General features: G+C 43.0%; 1 protein-coding gene across 1 annotated transcript in view; it reads left to right on the top strand.

The window, feature by feature from the left end:
• Nucleotides 1-17,331: 17,331 nt before the first annotated feature.
• Nucleotides 17,332-20,699, top strand: part of TRMT9B (tRNA methyltransferase 9B (putative)) — a 66,854-nt gene continuing 63,486 nt past the window's right edge. Inside the window, exon 1 of the mRNA XM_042934408.1 lies at nucleotides 17,332-17,696. The gene's annotated coding sequence lies outside the window, so the exon portion shown is untranslated. The remainder of the gene's footprint in view (nucleotides 17,697-20,699) is intronic.

Here is a 20,699-nt window from a genome sequence, read left to right as displayed (position 1 = left end):
AAAAACTCTCTGAAGTCCTTTAGTTGGTTTTTTTTTTTTAATTTTTTAATGTTTATTTTTGAGAGAGACAGAGACAGAATGTGAGTGGGTTGGGGCAGAGAGAGAGGGAGGCACAGAATCTGAAGCAGGCTCTAGGCTCCGAGCTGTCAGCACAGAGCCCGACGGGGGGTTTGAACTCACAAGCCGTGAGATCATGACCTGAGCCGAAGTCGGAGGCTCAACCGACTGAGCCACCCTGGCACCCCATGAAGTCCTTTAATTTTTAAGAGAATAAAGGGACCCCAGAGAACAAAAAGTTTGAAAACCACTGTTTTAAAGCATTTTATTAAGTTGATATATAAATTTAATGGCAATGAAATCACAACACTAATGATTTATTTTATGCAACTCAACCAGTTAATTTTGAAGTTCATTTGGAAAAGAAAAGGTGCATGCACAACCAAGAAACCTTTGAAAAGTATACCAATGAAAAGGGACACCCCAATTTTGTTAAAACCTAATATAACACTATAGCAATTTTAACTGTGTAGTTGGTACAGAGTAGAAAGATGAATGGAACAGAAAAGAAACCTGCAGAAATTACCCCTTAAAATGTAATCATGGAAACTCATTAAGACAGAGACATTTCAAACAAAAGGAGAAAAGTGTGCTCAAATGTCAGGAAGATTTGGGAGAAAAGCAGAAAGTTAGATCTCGCTTTGGTTAAGACTCTGAGTTCTGGGCAATCAAGTTTTCTCAAACTAGCTTATGATAAAAGGAATTGAAACAAGGAGGATGTGGAGTTCACAAAATGCTACAGCGCATAAACGAAGAAAAAGATCGCAGGCTGCATCTCCAGGAATGACTACCAAAACCACACCACGGAACTAAACAGCCAAGGAATTGACGCATGAACTACAAGAGGAAGCTGCAAAACCAGAAAGTTGTACCACAGCTGTTGCTTCGGAACCACACCCCTTTGCCATCTCGCAAGCTGCCAAAACAGGCATCCGTCTGCCCAATTAGAGGCAGCCACCATAGCTGCTGATTCCAGAAGTCGCTGCCTCTGCCATGATTCGAGCCTGCACAAGAACGCCCATGCACTTTTTTTCTCTCTCTCTAAACAACTCAGTTCAAATACAGTTGTAAGTGCCTCCTGTTGGTAGAACCAGACTCACATCCCCAAACCCCAGTTATATGGAAGTCTGGAAGGAGGGTGGGATGGTCATTCAGTGAGGCATTTCACTGTGTCGACCACGATCCTTATCTCACACCGTAACAGCAGCGACAACGGTAACTACAACAAAGGCATTGTAAGAAAACACAGGCAAGGATTTTTATAATCTTGGGAAGGAGAAAGATTTTACAAGCAAAATACAAATCCCAGAAGCTCAGAAGATGGACAGTTTTGACTACCTAAAACTGTAAAGCAGTTGTGTGACAAAAAATACACAAACAAGATTAAAAAGACTTGTAACTGACTGGGAGAAAATATTTGCAACATTTAGAGCAAACAAAGGATTATCTAGAATGCATAAAATTCTCTTGCGAATCAATAAGAAAAAAAAAATCCAAGTATGAAATCCGAGAATAGGTAACTCACAAAAGAACTATAGATGGCAAAAGTTGTCCAACCTTCTTACCAATTAGAGAAATGCAAAATAAAGGAACAAGGAGGTATTTTTTTTAATCTACAGAGTTGGCAGAAAAAATTACAAAGATTTTTTTGTTAAAATTGTTTTTAATGTTTATTTTATTTTTGAGAGAGAGAGAGACAGACAGAGCACGAGCAGGGGAGGAGCAGAGAGAGAGAGAGAGAGGGAGACACAGAATCCGAAGCAGGCTGCAGGCTCCAAGCTGTCAGCACAGCGCTGGATGCGGGGCTCGAACTCGCGAACCGCGAGATCATGACCGGAGCCGAAGTCGGATGCTTAACCGACTGAGCCACCCAGGTGCCCCAACAAAGATTTTCAGTGTCCAGCATTGACAAGGGGGTACCCTCATACACTGTTGGGACAATAAATAGGTGGGGTTTTTGCGGAAGGGCCCTGAAGAACATTCATCAAAATCGTAAATGTACTATAAATATCCTTTGATACAGATATTCCACTTCTCACATTTCACCCTGCAGGAAAACTCATACGTGCGCACAGATGGTCAAATGCAATGATTGCCATTATGACTGTGCATAATGACAAATTCAGAAGTCATGTAAATCTCTACCAACAAAGACGTGGTTAAATGAAATGTGGTAAATCTCACAGTGGATGTCACAGCAGCAGTTAAAAAGAACAGGTGAAGCTATGCACACGAATTTCCAGGAGTTTTCAAGACACAGTGGGAGAACAAGTAAAGCAAGTGGCAGACTGATCCATCCAGTCGGACATTTAGGGAAGAGCTGCTCCCCATCCCACACACCACATCTGCATAGACGAATGCGTGTTGGTGATGGCACAGAAGCCTAGCGGGATGACATACACTCTCGCCAAAGGTCACTTCTGGGAAGAAGAGTGTATACGCTGAGAAGGAGGCTGTGGCAAGGGCCTTTCTGTTCCTGTACTTATTATTTGAAGTTTTACCAAAACACACTTGGGTATTAGCTGCGCCATTATAATGTAAAAGCTCAGTTAGCTGCCCTTGTATAATATTTGGCAAGAAATATAGATTTCCACCTTACTTACTCATGAGATACCTATTTCTTGATTTCATAGTTGCAAAATGCTTTATATTTTCTTTTCTGTTTGTAGGAGTCATTGCTGAGCCTTTGGTAATGGAGTCAGCATCGCCTACTACCACCTTCCTAATTTCTGCCCAACAATTACATCTCCATTTTCCACCTCCATACGAGCACGAATCTGTGATCAATCATAGAAACCACACAGGAAAAGGAATATATGATAGAAGACTCTAAAGAAACCCTGTCTTTCCTGAAATCTTGCAGCAGTATTGACTTAGAGCAATTGAATCATTACGATCTCTTCTGTAAATGCATCAATCAGACAGAAGTAGCTTATGAGAAGTGAACTTCTTCCTGCTCAAAAGTGCTGCGAGTGTAGGGTAACCGAGACTCGTGGAAGACTTGAAATTGCGATTGGGGGAATCTGGGTCAAATTTAGTGATAAATTTCCCATCTGTGAAAGTTATTAAATATTTGAAGAACTATAAAACTCTGATGAACGCGTACTCTAAGAAAAAAAAATGTACCTCTATCATTGTCAATGGCACTTTAGCTATTCCACAAACTTTTTGAGTGCCTCCCATGTGCCAAGTTCTCTGTCTGTGACCGGGAAGTATAAAGATAAATGAACCATGATCTACACACAAAGAATTTACCAAACCTGTGGGAGAAATGAAATGCACTCATCTGTCCATCCATCCATCCATGCATCCATCCATCCATCCATCCATTAGTTGACAAGTATTATTGGGTGATAATAAATGCCAACCACTGGACAAAGCACTGGGGATATAGTGGTGACCAACACTCAGCTAAGAACTTACAGTAAGGCAACGAAGCTGTGTGACAGTTGAGCAAGATTATTCTGCCTCTCATATGAAACAAAACTTCAAACGGGATATTGGTGCTGAGTCATATGTAGCATTTTAATAGGTAAAGATGTGGAAGGAGGGAACACCAGGTTGAAGAAAGAGTAGAAGCAAAGGGAAGAGAAATACATTAGTATATACTGGCGTAGTGCATAACAGAAACTCGGGACATGATAACACGATGGGATATTAGATGCTGTAACAAACAACCCCCAGATTTCAAGAGCTCACATCACAGTCCGGTTTAGTATTCACATGGAGATTCATGGACCTATGATTCTAGGAGTTGTTTTCCATATGAATTCTGCATGTGTGTATGTGTGTGCACCTGTGAGAGAGAGAGAGAGAGAAAGAGAGAGAGATCATATCTAGAGGAGGACGTAGGGAGTAAGGACTAACACTAGAAAGGCATACATCACTTCTTTCCACATTCTTTTGGCCAGGATTAAGTCACACAGACATCGTCCCACTTAATAGAAAAGGAGGCTGGGCTGTGCAGTTTCCCCATGTGCCAAGGGGGTAAATGGACCTGTCCTGAACACTTAGCATTATCTCTGCTAGATAATCTCAAGATTATCTATAAAGGCTAATTCATATAAGGGGACTACTGTGTAGCATTTAAATATTTAGTATTTAAGAACCGAAACACTGAACAGAATACAATCACGTGTATTGCAAATAAATGTTGAATATTTTGCAAGATAAAGTGTTAGATTCTGAAATGCAAGAAATGATATAATTTACTGAAGAGGTTGACAACTCAGGCGGAGATCAGCACTTACATATAATAAGAAAAATAACACAGTGTAAGGAATGGTAAGTACCAAAACACAGAGCAGCACTTTATGAACACTTTAGTTTACAATTCATGTAATATTACTATAAAAAAATTGTATTGTATTCTCTGGGTTTCCATATATAATTTAAGGTAGTCTTATAGTCTTCCCCAAACACAAGACAAATGTATTGCCCTTTTAAAACTCAAAGCTTTGTGGGCCACCTGGATGACTCAGTGGGCTAAGCATCTGACTCTTTTGGCTCAGGTCATGATCCCAGGGTTGTGAGTCGTGGGTTGGAGCCCTGCATTGGGCTCCACACTCAGCTGGGAGCCTGCTAGGGATATTCTCGCTCTCTCTCTCTCTCTCTCTCTCTCTCCCCCCTTCTCCCCTCTCTCCTCTCCCCCCTTCTCCCCTCTCTCCCCTCTCCCTTCTCTCTCTCTCTCTCTCTCTCTCTCTCTCTCTCTCTCTCTCTCACACACACACACACACACACACACACACACACACACACACACAAACAAAAATAAAACTCAGAGCTTTGAAAAAGCAAATGGAAGATGTTGTCCAGAGAGTAATTATCTGTTCTCCAAGGGAAGATGCGGTTGATGTAGCTGTCACGGTGATTTATTCAGCAAGGCTTCTCTGAAGGATGTTATTTGATTGCTTGACGAGGTTTAAAAAAAGGTTTTGCCAATTTATTTGCATCATTTACATTTCTCACGTAGAGGTGGTGTATCATAATCACTAACAGTATTGGCGTTAGAGTTAGAACCAAATCGTTTCAAGGCACAGCCATATCACTCATTGGCTTTGGGTGAGTCACTCAACCTCCCTTACCTCAGTTTCCTTGTTTGTAAACAAACAAAAGAAGGACAGTATCAGTAAGTATAATAATGTTGCCCTGGGCTCTCCTGTGGATTACCTGTGTTAATGCATCATCGTATTTTGTCTACCAGCTGGCTCATGATACATCTTTTAAAAAGGATCTATGATGATGATGCTAAGATCAGTGTTTCTGGAGATTACTGAACAGCATGGATATGTTGCACAACGATACAATATAAAGCAAAAATAGATATAATATCAACCTAATTTTGATTTTCAAAATATTGGACAGACAGGGACACGCAGGAAGGAAATGCCCTAAAACGTTAACAATGATGTCTTTAATTGGTGCAGTTATGGATTTTGTTTTGTTTTGTTTTTCATGTAATTCTAAATTATCAGATATTTTTAGAATAAACATTTGTTTCCTTCACACACTCTCTATTGTCTCAAAAATCCCTTACAGTTTTTAAACTTTGTATGCACACATAATTGCTTTATTAACATGATGTGATTCTTTTATGTTATTTTCTCATAAAGACAAGAAGACCTCCCTAAGGAAACTCTGCTTTACTCTTGTGTTAGAATAATTGCCCAGCAACATTAAAAATTAATTCACTAAGAAGCAAATAATTTTGTCTTGTTTTGTTTGCTTTTAGATTTTGTTTTCCTCTCTTAGTAATAGCTCAATAGTAAAGAGCTAAAATATCATTTCAATCCTTGTTGTTTCCCTTCTTTCTCTTACATGCATCGGGGTCCTGAATCAATACATGCTGGAAAAATTCCAAATAATTTTTTTTATGTTTATTTATTTTTGAGAGACAGAGAGCATGCACACGAGGGAGAGGAGCAGAGAGAGAGGAGGACAGAGGGTCTAAAGCCGGCTCTGTGCCGACAGCAGACAGCCCAATGCAGGGCTCGAACTCACAAACCATGAGATCATGACCTGGGCCGAAGTCAGGTGCTTACTCACCAACTGAGCCCCCCATGTGCCCCTAAATAATTCTAACATAAAATTTCACTAACAGCTGAACATGACAATCAGAGATATAGAACTCTAGAACTCCAAGCTATTTCAGATTTTCTTCAAAGCTGGAGCTTTGATATACCAACATTATACATATAATTTATGAATACGGGTATAAAATGAAATTTTGAAAAAAAATTTCATTTTTATTCCACATAAGATGGCTTTCTCTTGTGAATGAACATTTGTTTCTTCAGTCAATTTAACTCTTGTGTAAAGAAAATTCTCTTAACGTGTATTCAGTTTGGATACAGGAAATTGTGTTTGACATTCCTCTTACGTTGTTCTCTTCAGGCTATACTGATTTGATTTCTGATCAGATAAAACTGAGCTCATGAGGAAAGTCTACCTATATTACATTACATTTGTCTATGTGCGGCCAGAATAGTGCAGAAAAGCTTTTGCCCTGGGGATGAAAGAGCCACTGTCCAAAATGATGAATGAGTTTTCTCCTGCAATAATAGAAAATGCATGGGCAGAGGACTTTCACACCTGTCTGCCCCTTGGCAGTGACTTAACCTCTGGTCCATTTCACCTGCAATCTTCCCCTCAGAAAGGCATTTTCGCCTGGTTTCTGATTCTTGTTGGGTGATGGCAATTTATTTTCGCTTTTAGACAAAACAAAACAGAATATCCCAACCCAAATATCCTTATTTGGCCTTTTGTGGTTGTTTTAATTGTTCAGTTGGATTTTTTTAATGCTTTTGATCACCTTCCTACTGATGATCTTTATTTGCTTATTTTATTTCCTTTCTTCTTTCATGTTAAGTGAGAAAAAGGAAGTACAAATTCCAGGTCAGCGGTATGAGCAGCCTTCTGCTTAACTCAGAACGCAGTTTCCCCTGATGACCTGTGCACAGGTGCCCCACCGTCTCTAAAGCATACTCCCGCTCTGGTCTCAGCCATGTTCCTAATAATGGGCTGAAACCAATCATTGCACACCCCTTCCCATGTTATTTTGTACCTTGGCTTGACTGCCGTTCCCACACAAAGCCAGGGTCTTTCCTGTAACAGAGAAGATGAAAGAGAAGGAAAGAGAAAGAAGATTTGCAAAGGCTGTGTTGTAAACACCAGCCTCACTCTTTGTCCGCACACCTGAACAGACTTCGTGTTCTGCCATGTCTCCACACCCTTTGTCAACAGCACATCAAAGAATCTCAGCTCTGGAAAGGACTCTGAGGTATCTTTGAAGCATGGCGTGCTATCTGATGTATGGATTCCCTCTTCAAACATCAGCCATAAGTGGGCTGGCCTCCTTGTCTGCCTGTCCAGTGACAAAGAATTGTACCTCTTGAAGGGTGCCTGCTTTCCAGCAGTTCAAACTTCAGAAATACCTTCCTCTTCTTGAGTCTAAATGTTCTCCCCTATGACTCACTTTGGCTGGCCCCAAGTTTGCCCTCTGGATCCTCTCAGAATACGTCTCTTTCCTCTTTCCTATAGCAAGTCCTTCCCAAATTCTTCACATAAGTTAAATAGAAGCTATGACCAACTGTTAACTCCCCTTCCAAACCTCTGAAATCCAGCTTGGAAAATAGAAACCTCCTACTCAGCCTTCTCCTACCCAATCTCCTTCCCCATTTTTCCTAGAACTGACTTGATCATAAATGAATAAGATAAAGAAGACACCAAATCCCTTCTTAACTTAAAATTTTCTAGAAACAAACAAAAATGCTTTCTGTTTTAAGAACTGTGTGGGACCCTCAGGGATCTTACAACTGAACTCTCTCACTTTGCAGGTAAGAACTCTGGTTTTCACTAGGATTGTGGTAGAGTAGTATTGTCTTGTTCTCAGAAAATAATAATTGTACTTTGACAACTGCAAATGGTTTTCTAACAAAATGTTCTTATTGCATAGTTTTCGGAAACTATTTTACAGCAAGTTAACTTCTGGTGACATATATTCGTACCTAATCTTAAACTTTTTTTTTTTTTTTTTCCAGAAGCTATACCCTCAGGGGCACCTGGGTGGCTCAGTCAGTTGAGCGTCTGACTCTTGGTTTTGGCTCAGGTCACGGTCTCACAGTTTATGGGTTTGAGCTCACACCAAGCTCCCTGCTGATGGTGTGGAGCCTGCTTGGGATTCTCTCTCTCCCCTTTTCTCCCTTTCCCTCTCCTGCTCACTCTCTCTCTCACAATAAATAAACTTAAAAACAAGTTGTACCCCTAAAAGTTCCAACAATATCATCAAAGAAAAATAAAAATAACCGCATAAAAATTCACCTTTCATTTTCCCCAGACTATTAAATCTCCAGGAACTACACATACACACACACGCACACACACAAGTGCACACATTTGCACACATACACACAGATCTACTCCATTTTTCCCAGAACTGACTTTCATATAAACTCAAGATTACCGTTACCAATAGGTAGATGCAATCAAAACACTTAGCCAGAGAGCTGACATTTCGTTTTACCTCACAAACAGGATGGAACACGACAAGTAAGTTAGCTACAATACAATATGGGGCACATATGGCTGTGTCTGTGACGTAGCTGCGAATAGCTTGTTGGTAAGTGAATGCTGTGGTAATTGGGAAATCTATATTTAAAACAACTGGACTTGGGGCGCCTGGGTGGCGCAGTCGGTTAAGCATCCGACTTCAGCCAGGTCACGATCTCGCGGTCCGTGAGTTCGAGCCCCGCGTCAGGCTCTGGGCTGATGGCTCGGAGCCTGGAGCCTGTTTCCGATTCTGTGTCTCCCTCTCTCTCTGCCCCTCCCCTGTTCATGCTCTGTCTCTCTCTGTCCCAAAAATAAAAAAAAAAAAAAAAAAAAAAAAAAAAAACGTAGAAAAAAAAAAACAACTGGACTTTCTCTCACTACTGCCCTTGAGAATTTAAAATAATATTAAAGAAAAGGAACAAGACAGCTTTCCGCATGTCGATCCTGCTTCTCACACGCTTGATCGGTAATGGCAGGGATGCAGTGACAATAAAATCCATGAGGACTGCAAATAGGCTCCGTCGTGGCTGCAAATAGGAATATGTTTCGCCCCCAAACTACATACAATCCTTTGCTCTTCAAAAAATGTATAGGAGAGTGTAAAAATAAGAGTTTCACCACCCAGAGGAAACCACTATTAACATTTTGGCATTTTCCCCATACAAAGATGTAAATATAATATTTACAAAATAGCGACCAAAATGCCTTTCCACTTAACATTACGTTGAATTTCCAGGTGACAGCATTGTCTTCAAAATCATAATTCCATATTTTCCCTGCATGATAGATATTCCATTTTTTTTAAATGTAGCACATTCTCTGTTATTGGAATTTATTTTTTACAGTCTTTCTTTGTCTACCATGACTAATAAGTTCCTCTCTCCCATTCCCTGCCCACTCTAAGCCAAAAACAAACAACACATAGACACACAAAAAATCATACCTGAGATTCTGTATCTGAGAGTGCTTCTTGCAAAAGAATTATATAACAGCATGGTGGGGGTGGGGGAGAGAGGTGGGGGGAGGGAATATACCAGGAGACATGTGTCACTCACTGTTCCAGCTAAAAGCTGACTCCGAAAATCACAAGATGACAAATAAAAGCTCATGAAAGAGCAACAGGGCAGAAGTTAGGAGAAGAAGCACACAGAAGCAACACCCAAATTGCCCCAGAGGTGGAGAGGAAGCAGGAAACGACACAAACGATAGCGAAGGATGACACTGTTGCCCCTTGGGGCAAAAGACACAGCGTTGTTTTCCATCTTTGGCAAACATTATGAACTGTAAGGAACAGTGGGCTTTGTGCTGGTAAGCACAGCATATTACTAGTGAGAATAAGAACAGTAAAGACTGTTCTTGATAACGCTCTTGCTAGAATAACAAGAATCTAAATGTTGTGATGCAGGCAAGGAGAAGGTCCATCTGGAGCTAGATGACCCATGGATTTGTGGTTATGGAAGCGAAAGCAAACAGCTTAAGTGGCCGTGTGCTGAGATCAGCATCTGAGGACATACCTGCTGTGTATTTTATCCAATACTGTGCAATACAGAAAGCGTCACACACTCACACATCAGAAAGAAGCAGATGTATCCGTTCCTTCAACAAAAACTTATTAAACACCTCCACAGTCGTGACTCGGGGCCAGACTCTTGAGGGCACAGGATGAATCCTAGCCCTGTGTTCCCTTTAGGGAAAGGCGGGACGCATGAGTTTTGATGACATTCTGTAATCTTCCTTCCAGATACACGTTTCAGTTGCGAACGACACATTCTATCTGTACTGTCTGTAATAATTCGATTAATGGCAGAGATCCCACTAGACCACAGGTTCCACGAGGAGAGCTGTTTCATTTTATCCGTTTTGCTCACCAGTGTTTTCCTAGCACACTATCTGCCACATAATAACGGTTCGGTAAATACGTGTTGAATAAAGAAATGAACGAATCGTTTTTGTAAAAGTTAGTGATATGTGTCTCAAATAGGATATAGAGAAAGAAAAATAGGATTTAGATTTAAAAAAAAATTCTCAGGACAGATTGATGAATTCCAGATAAAAGCTAAAAAGTTTGGGGAAAGAGATGGCCTTGGAAGTCAGGAGGCCAGATTGCACAATTATTATAATCATCCAGGTGAGAAGTAATGGGACATAAACATGGGTAGAAACAGTAGGCAGGGAGAGGAGTAGATAAGTAAAAGTATTACAAAGATACAACGGGCAGCTGGTGGGCCCCGGAGGGATAAGAAGCAAATAGTTTAAGGATGTGCCAGGTGTGCTAGGGATTCATAGAAGAAAGCAGAGAGTAGCTGGATTAGTTCAACGGGGCATCGGATCTCCGATTCAAATGTACTGAGGTCAGAGAGGGCAAGCAAAATGCTAGCAACGAGGATCCAGAATTTTAGGAGAGGACCAACTCAGAGACACAGATTTTTTTTTTTATCCATCTACACAGAAATTCTGCTTGCAGTTATAAAGTTGGATGAAGCCGTCCAGGGAAAGATTACGGAGAGAGAAAAGCAGAGAACCAAGGACGGGTGCTTGAGAAGTATTGCAATTTTTGGCAGGGCTATTTTTTCTGTAATTCAGGAAGACAGAAAGCCCATAGAACCCTATCAGATAAGAAACCATTGATTCCTTCATGCTGGGAAATTCAGTTTACCCCAAAGAGGCCTTGAAGCCTTCATAGGTCTGGAGAATGCCAGTTCCTTAGAAAAAGGCAGAGCAGTTCTAGCCTCTGTGAGCACCACGGCGGCGGGAGAAGGGTTTAGGACTTAGGTGGATGGTGTCCCGGACCCCAGCCCATGCATGCCCCAGATGCCAAGGACAGCTCTTCCTAGGATGTGCTGATTTATATTATCAACAGCCGTGAGCTCCTTGATCCCCAGGCCAGTCTGACTGGTTTATTATGGGGAAGGCTTTGAAACCAATGAGGTGACAAAGCTTGAGCCTTTCTTATCCCTGTTGTCAGACTATTTTAGCTCTGGTCTCCTACAGAGATCATTCTGGGAGCACCTATCAATTTCTTCCTATAATCTGTAGGTAACTTCACCTCAGTTTACCATTCCATTTGTTGAGAGGTCCGATTTTCTTATGCACCAAGATGTTATCTTTCTAAACTAGTTAGGATCGCTCAAAAATACGGAATGACTTTGAAAGGAGGAGAAACAAAAACACAGCAATGTTTTTTTTTTTTAAAGTCTGTCTCTATTGTGGTAATAACAAATAAGCACCCAAGTGGTTAAAGCCAGTACTGACCAGGGGCGTTTTATGTAGTAGACAGCCAAAGTTGAAACGAATGAAATAGTTTTCTAAGTATCATTCAGCACAATCCGAGGCTTATCGCAATACATGCAAATTAATTAATTCAAATGTATGCACTGAGCTCTAACTAAATGCTAAGAACTATGATAGGCAAGGAGGACAAACTGAATAAATGGTCACAAGCTCTAGGAAAACAGCTTCTATGAATTTCTTTTTTTTTTTAATTTTTTTTTTAAGTTTTTTAATTTATTTTTGGGACAGAGAGAGACAGAGCATGAATGGGGGAGGGTCAGAGAGAAGGAGACACAGAATCTGAAACAGGCTCCAGGCTCCGAGCTGTCAGCACAGAGCCCGATGCGGGGCTCGAACTCACGGACCGCGAGATCATGACCTGAGCCGAAGTCGGCCGCTCAACCGACTGAGCCACCCAGGCGCCCCTATGAATTTCTACATAAATGCCATAACTTTAATTAGAGGCCTGGAATTTAGGGCTGTATAAGCTGGAGAAATCTCATGATTTTCCTTGAGCCCAGAAAGGTAGCTTGGGGCCAGGCCGTGAGGGGCACTCTGGCCTATTCTATGGGATGTGTGGTATTTAAAAGGCCAAGGAGAGCTGGTATTGAATCTCAAGCAGAAGGGATGTGAAATAATTTGGTTTTAGTAAATATTGATTTGTATTTTCCCCCATATTTCCACTAAATAAATGGTTAAAAATAACAACTGCTAAATTCTGGATATAATTTTCATGATGGTTCAGAGAAAAGAAATGCTATTTTTTGTGGGAAAAGATTCACTTCACTAAAAAAAATTGCTGGTAAAAAAGGTGATTCGATTTGTAGACAGTTGATTTCGGATAACATCTCTAAGAAGGAATCTTCTGATTTTATCAGGAGGAAAGGAGACCACTAAAAAAACAGAGCCACGGATGGACGGGATAGTTATGTCTGTTTCCTGTCATGGCGGGTGTTACAGACCACCAGTATGCTGTGTTCATTCAGGTTACAAAGAAAAGCCAGTTATCTACTTTGATAAGACTTAACACGAAGCTACATGACAAAGTAAGGAAGCCCAAGGTCCTGGAAGGTTAACGAGGAAACAGAGCTCCAGGTAGGATAGTAGGGTGAGTTCTCAGCCGTCAAGCCACCCATCACTCCTACATTGTGACTTGGCCATGTGTATGTGGCCCAGTTTAACTCGGTCTTTGCCTCTCTCGGGGCAGAGAGCAGACAGGTTAAGACACAGGCTCTAGAGCACTCGCTGCCCAGATTCGAATCCAAGCCTCGCCTTTAAGCCACTTAGGAAAGGATCTCATCAGGTCTCAGCCTCCGTACTGCATATCTCTATCTGGCAGCATGCTTCCAGCCACCGCCTCGTGGGCCACAGGACAAACCAGACAGCTCTGTTAGGCGGACACGAACCCTTTGTTGGGTGAGTCACGTGATGGCAAATATCGTACCTCTGTGTGAGGAACCACCGTCACTGCCTTTCTCCGAAGGCACAGAGCAGATACTCAGACAAACGTGGACTCCCATCTGCTCAAGAGGCACGTGCCAGACCCAGAGTTCACAAACTAAGGAACTGAGTTGACTAAGCAACATAACAATAATACAAAGTAACATAACGTGTTACACAATAATATATAATATAGACAATATTATATATAGTTATATATTCGTGTTACGTTTTCAATATAACATATTTTATATATTTACGGGTATTATGTATGATGTATTCACATATTTATTTTACATACAGTGTATATGATACACAAATATATATAATAATAAAGGAATTTAGTTAACTAAGCAATACAAAATGAAGTGTAAATTTATAAAGAAACAGGAGAACACTTGTTACATGTTCCACAGTGATCTAACTTCTGTTGAGGCCATCACCAACACTTACTTCATAATTAACTGTAAGAGAAGACCTATTGTTTCTATATAGACTCTACTTTTAAAAAATTTTTTTTTAATGTTTATTTATTTTTGAGACAGAGAGAGACAGAGCATGAACGGGGGAGGGGCAGAGAGAGAGGGAGACACAGAATTGGAAGCAGGCTCCAGGCTCTGAGCCATCAGCCCAGAGCCCGACGCGGGGCTCGAACTCACGGACCACGAGATCATGACCTGAGCTGAAGTTGGACGCTTAACCGACTGAGCCACCCAGGCACCCCTAGACTCTACTTTTTAATAAAACAGTTGTCAACAAGGGACACCATCCAAGACTCCCAGTGGATGCCTGAAACCGGGGACAGGACAGAACACTATGTATACTATGTTTTTTCTTATCACACATATCTCTGATAAAGTTCAATTTATAAGGTAGGCACAGTAAGAGGTTCACAACGATAACTAATAATAAAATGGAATTATTCCACAAATATACTGTAATAGTAGGTATGGGAAAGTGGTCTCTGTCTCTCTCAAGCTATTTTATTGTTCTGCATTCACCCTTCTTCTTATGAAGATATGAGATGATAAAATGCCCTGGAGAGGGGAGGAAGTGAGGTGAGTGACTGCAGTGTTGTGACGTAGCATTAGGTGACTGTTGACGACTAATGTTCTGATATATCATAAGGAACGTCTGCTTCCGGACTGCGATTGACAGCCAGGTAACTGAGACCACAGAAAGTGAAAACGTGGGTAAAGCGGGACTACTGGAATCTTCTGTGTGGCATCACTGCCAGACTTGTATTATTTCTTTAAAAAAATTTTTTTTAATACAGGGGAACTTGGGTGGCTTGGTCAGTTCAGCATCTGACTCTTGATTTTGGCTCAGGTCATGAGATCGAGCCCTGCATCAATCAGCATGGAGGCTACTTAAGATTCTCAAGAAAGAAAGAAAGAAAGAAAGAAAGAAAGAAAGAAAGAAAGAAAGAAAGAAAGAAAAGAAAGAAAGAAAGAAAGAAATAAAGAGAAAGAAAAAGAAATTTTAATATCAAATTTCTATTTTAACCAGCCAAATTAAGAAATATCATAGGGGTGCCTGGGTGGCTCAGTCAGTGAAGCATCCGACTTTGGCTCAGGTCACGATCTCATGGTTTGTGAGCTCGAGTCCCGTGTCAGGCTCTGTGCTGACAACTCAGAGCCTGGAGCCTGCTTCAGATTCTGTCTCTCTCTCTCTCTCTCTCTCTCTCTCTCTCTTTCTCTCTCTCTCTCTGTCTCTGCCCCTCCCCCACTCATGCTGACTCTCTCTCTCTCATAAATAAACTTAAAAAATTAAAATAAAAAGAAATATCATAGAATTGGTTATGTCTACTTGAGAGCAAAGATTACTTACCTTTGTTCACGAATAATGTCAAACATCACATGTACGGAGATGATAATTCAATACCCTGCCTGTCATTCCCCTCCATGTACCCGCCCTGCATCAGCCATGCTTGACAGACATATTTTATTTTATCTTTTTGCTGAGAGATTCCTCTACGGCACAATTTCTTTTCTATTCCCTTGGTCATTGCCCAAATTCTGGTGGTGGCCACGGAAATGCCTCTTATGATGGCCTCAAGTAGAATAATCTCCTTATTTTTCTCCCTGCCGCCGAATAAGGAAATGGTAAGTCAAGTCCACAGAACTCTAGGGATTCTGTAGATTTGCCTTAGCCAGTCTGTGAAATCCCAGAAAAATATAGGCAAACATTTTTACATTTGTTTTTTATATAGGAGCGTTCCAAAACTTCTCTCAGATTCTTAGATGAGCCTAATACCTACAAAATGTTAAGAACCTCTTGTCCTGCCAGATCTCAGAAACATAGTAAACAGACTTTCTTACTTTCATCCCTTAGCCGATTCTCCATAGCAAAATCCTGCACCTGTCACCACCTCCAGGGCGCCTTCCCTGACCGCGTCACTTTTAACTGATATCCCTCATGCTTTCCCGCAGAATTGGAAACAGCCCACTTTTGTATTTATCACACACTGTTGAGACCCCATTCACTGGACAGGTATTTACTAGGTACCTGTTATGTTTAAGTCACTATACTCATTTAGGTGTGCCTTGTCCCCTAGTGCACCGCTAGAAGATGGCACGGGACATCACAGTGTCAAATATATGTATCTTGCACTCAAGGACATACTGCGGTCGCATCTCCATGGAATAGAAATAAAAATCACCAGTGGCACTTCAGTGGGCTGGGATCCAGCTCAAGAAAAACATGTGAAATCAGGCTCATGATTTTTCCCCCTTTTAAATGCAAAAGGGAAACTTCTACAGAAAAAGGAAATGTCGATTTGATTCTCCTGAGCATGGTAATACCCAAGTAAAGGTTCCCTCCCCTACCCCAATATAGTGCTGCACTGGCAAATTATTTCAGAATCACAAACTATGTATGCTGATCTCCACCCACCCTCTTAGTAGTACCTTAAATACACCAGTGTCTATGGGAGCCCTAGAGTAGCGCCCCCCCACCCCGAGAATTTTTTTTTTTTTTTTTTTGTAATGCACAGGCTTCTGACGACTAGTGAGTTGTTTACTAATAGGGGTTGAAGATGATCACACCAAGGAGTTGGGAGAAAGTAGATAAATCCTATTGTTACAGAAGCAAGAGGGTGTGCATGGGGCAGACGTGTCCAGTTTTAGACACAAACTTCTAACCTAAATTCCATCCCTCCTTCTGATAGATGCTATTTTGATGGGGTTAGTTTTGCAAAACTCTTTGAACAGGTTAAGCATCCCGTTTCAATGACAAGATCTGGAGACTCTAAGCATTGGCACCTCGGACTTCGGTTATCCCAGAAACCCAACAGGCACATCTCCGTTGAAGTAGGTGGTTGCAAAAATCAAAGGAGAAAAGACGCGCTAAAGCGTCACGTTGTTGTCACCCCCAGGTACCGCGTTGCTGTGCTCCGGGCCGGCCAGGTGTACTCCCCTTGGCGTCCTCTCCCACGTAGGACCGGCCACGCCGGGAAAAGCTGATGCGCAGAGCCTGGGAAGGAGGCAGGAAGGTCACCCCCATCCCCGGGCCGGGCGGGAGCGGCAGAGCCTCACTTCCCGGGAACGTTCGGGCGGGGCGTCCCCAGGGCACTGGGTTGGGAGGCGACACTCCCCCGGCTCCGCTCCGCCGCCCCTCCGAGGCCGTCAGTCCTCCCGGCCTGGAGGCGCCGCCGGAGCCCAAGCGCCGCCTCCGGAGAGGTGAGGGCGGGTCGGGGAGGCGGGGACGGTGACGGGGGCGGGGAACCGCGCGCCCGGGCCGCGGGCGGTCGCCCAGCTACTGTCGCGGAGCCCGCCCGAAAGCCCCCGAGCCCCGGGAACGGAGCTTCCCGCGCAGGGCGCGCGCGCGGAGGAGGGCGCGCGAAGCCTGGACCCGGGCGGCGGCGGGAGGAGCTCGCGGGGGGGGGGCCAGCCCCGAGCTCCGCCGCCGAGCCGCGGCCCGGGAGGCCTCGGGGCCCTCGCCGTAACTTCTCTTTGGAAGCCCCGGCAGGGCGGGCGCGCGCTCCCACTCGGGCACGCGCGTCCCGGAACCCCCCTCCCCCCCGCGCGCGCTCCGTCTATTTTTCCCTACCGCTTTCGCTCTCACACTCTAAAATAGGTCAAGGGGTGGAAGTTACACCTGGTACGGCCCCCGGCTCTGATGCAAAAGCAGCTTTTTCTCCCCGGCTCCGGGAGAGCGTTGCAACTATTCGCTTCGGTAGAGTCTCCCGCCCCCATACCGTGCAGAAAGCGCCGGCGACCGTGGCGCTGACAATGGTCCGCAGAGGGGAGCGGCGGCGAGCCTCTTTCCCACCCTAGTTCTGCCCGCCCTGCGCCCGCCCTCCCCCAGCACGCGGGGAGTCGGGGGCGCGACAGGTCGCTTCGCGCGCTCGGGCCCCCCGTGTCCGGGGTCTGACCGCCTAGGTGAGTTCGTGCTCTCTTCCTCTGTCGTTCCGGCCGCCGAGAGTGACCTGTTTACCTTGAAAACTTAGACGTGATCAAAACAGGCGAGCCTGCCATGCGGCAGGGGATTGCGGGATGTGCTTCAGATGTTAACATCGGATAAGTCAGAACTCAGAGCTGCAGGGGACATGTTTAGTGTCTTAAAGGTGAAAATAGATTTCTGTTTTCACGGAGTACACGTGTATCTCTCCCTTTAGAAGCTACCACTTGGGAATTGATTTTTAACTAGCAGGAGGCAGTGAGCTAATAACTTAAACCCAGAAAGTTGGTCAGAATATTTTTTAGGTGATGTGAAAGAACTTATGGACGTAGTCAAAGCTGACAACAAAAAACACAGTTTAAGAAGGAATTTCAAAACGGGATGCTAGGATTTGTGTAATATTGCTCTAGGTGTATCTCGTGGTATTACCTGGGTTCTTTGTGGTAAATATCATGAGGATAGAAACGCTTTATGTAGAAAGAGGGTAAGGCTGTAAATATCTACGTGCAAAGCTTTATATCAGTTGGTATGCATGGATTTAAATGTACATTGAACGTTTCCTGTGGGCAGAGAGCTAGAAGAGATCTATATCGTTTTGAGGTTAAGGTTATTAGCAATATTACAGGCAAATGATTGACATTTAACTCCTCCTTTCAGCTGTTGAATGTAATACTATTCGTGTGGCTCATTAACTATGGAATCCTTGACGTTACTGTCTAATGAATGGTTAATTCCGTTTGAAGTTTAGATTGTGGATTTTTCTGTCCTTGATGCCTGACTGAACATGCAGTGTAAAGGACTCTCCAGTGTTGGTGAGGGATCTTGGGAGGACCTCAGAGGAGAGGGTTGTTTGCAGAGAATGAAAGCAACTCCCTGATGGCCACGGATTGCACATAACTTCTTTTAAAGGAGACCTTGACAAGTTGGAAAGTGTTTCCCCACTAAGGAGACCACTCCAGAGACAACTGCTTTGTGAATGCATTTGGTCAGATTTGAAACTGGAGCTCCCTATAGGCTCTTCTTGTCATTCAAAAGAAAGCCCATTTCTAGAAAGGTTTAATTATTGTATGACGTTCTCTGGAAATTATTTGTCCGTGTGTGTGTGTGTGTGTGTGTGTGTGTGTGTTGCTGTAGCTAAATCACCAAGGTAGTCAAGGTTTTAACAAAAATTTTACTTACCAGCAGGATGTGAAACTGAAAATACTATGTATGCATGGTTAATTCTGTTTTAAAATGGAGGGGCAGAGGTGCTTCCCAAATAAATCTTAAGTCTCTGTTTATGTGTATTTTCTAAAGCCAAATCTTGCTGGAGATTAAGAGGACTCTAAAGAAGGTATTTCTGGCGGGTAGATATGTGACTACTTATATGCATGTCACTATAAATAATTCATATGCACCTTTAGAAAACTAGTATCCAAAATTTGAAACACATGATGAAGGTTCTATCACTCTATCCTTTACAAAGGACCAGTCAAGCTTGGCGATATACAGGAGAAAAAAATGCAACTAAATCTTTCTTTACTGCATGGTGATGTTCTGATTCGTATTTTAGATAGGAATTGAGTCAAGCTCTCATTGTCATTTAGCCCTGGGTATAATGCATTGTTGGTATGAGGCTGTCAGCACTTGTCTGTGCAATCTTATGTTTCTACCTGTAGGGAAAGTGAGAAGGTGCTCTGAGAAGACGGGTATGGAAGTGTTAAGATGCCAGGGATTTATTTAAGACCACACCGAAGGAAATAAAAATGGAGCCTAATTGTGGTATAGCTTGGTCCCTGGAAGGTCTGCAAGTGTGGTGGTGCCTCACGGCCAATTGAATGTCCTTCAGCTTTTGTGATTTTCTTCTCTTGATGTCGTAAGAGAGTACGTCGCGTAGAACCCCTACCTAAGAGGTATCCAAGAGGAGTCGACGGCTTTCTCTCTGGCTACTCACTTCCCAATCAGGCAAACTTCTAACCACTCAAGAGAAGGAATTCAGAGCGTGCACTGGAATACCTGGAATGAATCCCATCTCGGGGCCATTTCCTCACCTGTGAAATGGCGATAATGAGCCTTCCCGAGGTGGTGGGGAGAAGCGCATGGAGTAATTTGTAATATCGAGTGTGCGGTTAGCACGCTGTGAGCAGTCGTATTAGGAGGAGAAATGTGTTGCCCTAAATGTCATCTCTGGGGGGCTATGGAGGGATTGCTGCGTAACAGACAGGAGAACCGAACGTGCAGGCGAACGGGTCATTCTCCTGTCCTGGTGTATTCTGTATGCTCTCACAGTATACACTAGTATATGCTAAGCTCCTAGTAGTTAGTCTTTTGGGAGCTAGAGGCTCACCCTGTCAAGCCTGCATATCTTCTACCTTACGCAGGCCTTTGGCTTATCTAGGGTTAAAGACGTTACCTGCGGTGGTGTTTAGAAATGATGAGACAGTACGGGGAGGGAGAGATGACCAGTTGGAATTCTAAAATAGAATTTAAACATTAAATTGGCTAGTTTCTGTTAATGCCATTAGAAGTATGGCCCTCCTGGGGCGCCTGGGTGGCTCAGTCGGTTAAGCAGCCGACTTCGGCTCAGGTCATGATCTCGCGGTCCGTGAGTTTGAGTCCCGCGTCAGGCTCCGTGCTGACAGCTCAGAGCCTGGAGCCTGTTTCAGATTCTGTGTCTCCCTCTCTCTGACCCTCCCCCGTTCATGCTCTGTCTCTCTCTGTCTCAAAAATAAATAAATGTTAAAAAAAAAAAAGTATGGGCCTCGTAAAATGATAATAGTTTCTAGTTTTCGCATGGACAGTTACATAGTTTACAATGGAGCATTTGGACTTTGGGGGCGAAACAGCCATAGCATTCGTTTAGCTTTTCACTTGTTCAGCACTGTCTAGGCACCTAAGGCACTATGCTGAGCCTTCAGAATACCATAGCAAGAAAAACAGACCTAACTTTTCAGGGAACACCTGTCTGCTGGCATACATACGTAAACCTGTAATTACACTGGTGC

This window comes from Panthera leo, chromosome B1, assembly GCF_018350215.1.
Source record: "Panthera leo isolate Ple1 chromosome B1, P.leo_Ple1_pat1.1, whole genome shotgun sequence".
NCBI lineage: Eukaryota > Metazoa > Chordata > Mammalia > Carnivora > Felidae > Panthera > Panthera leo.
Note: the sequence above shows the minus strand (reverse complement) of the source record. Positions and strands in the feature narration are given on the sequence as shown.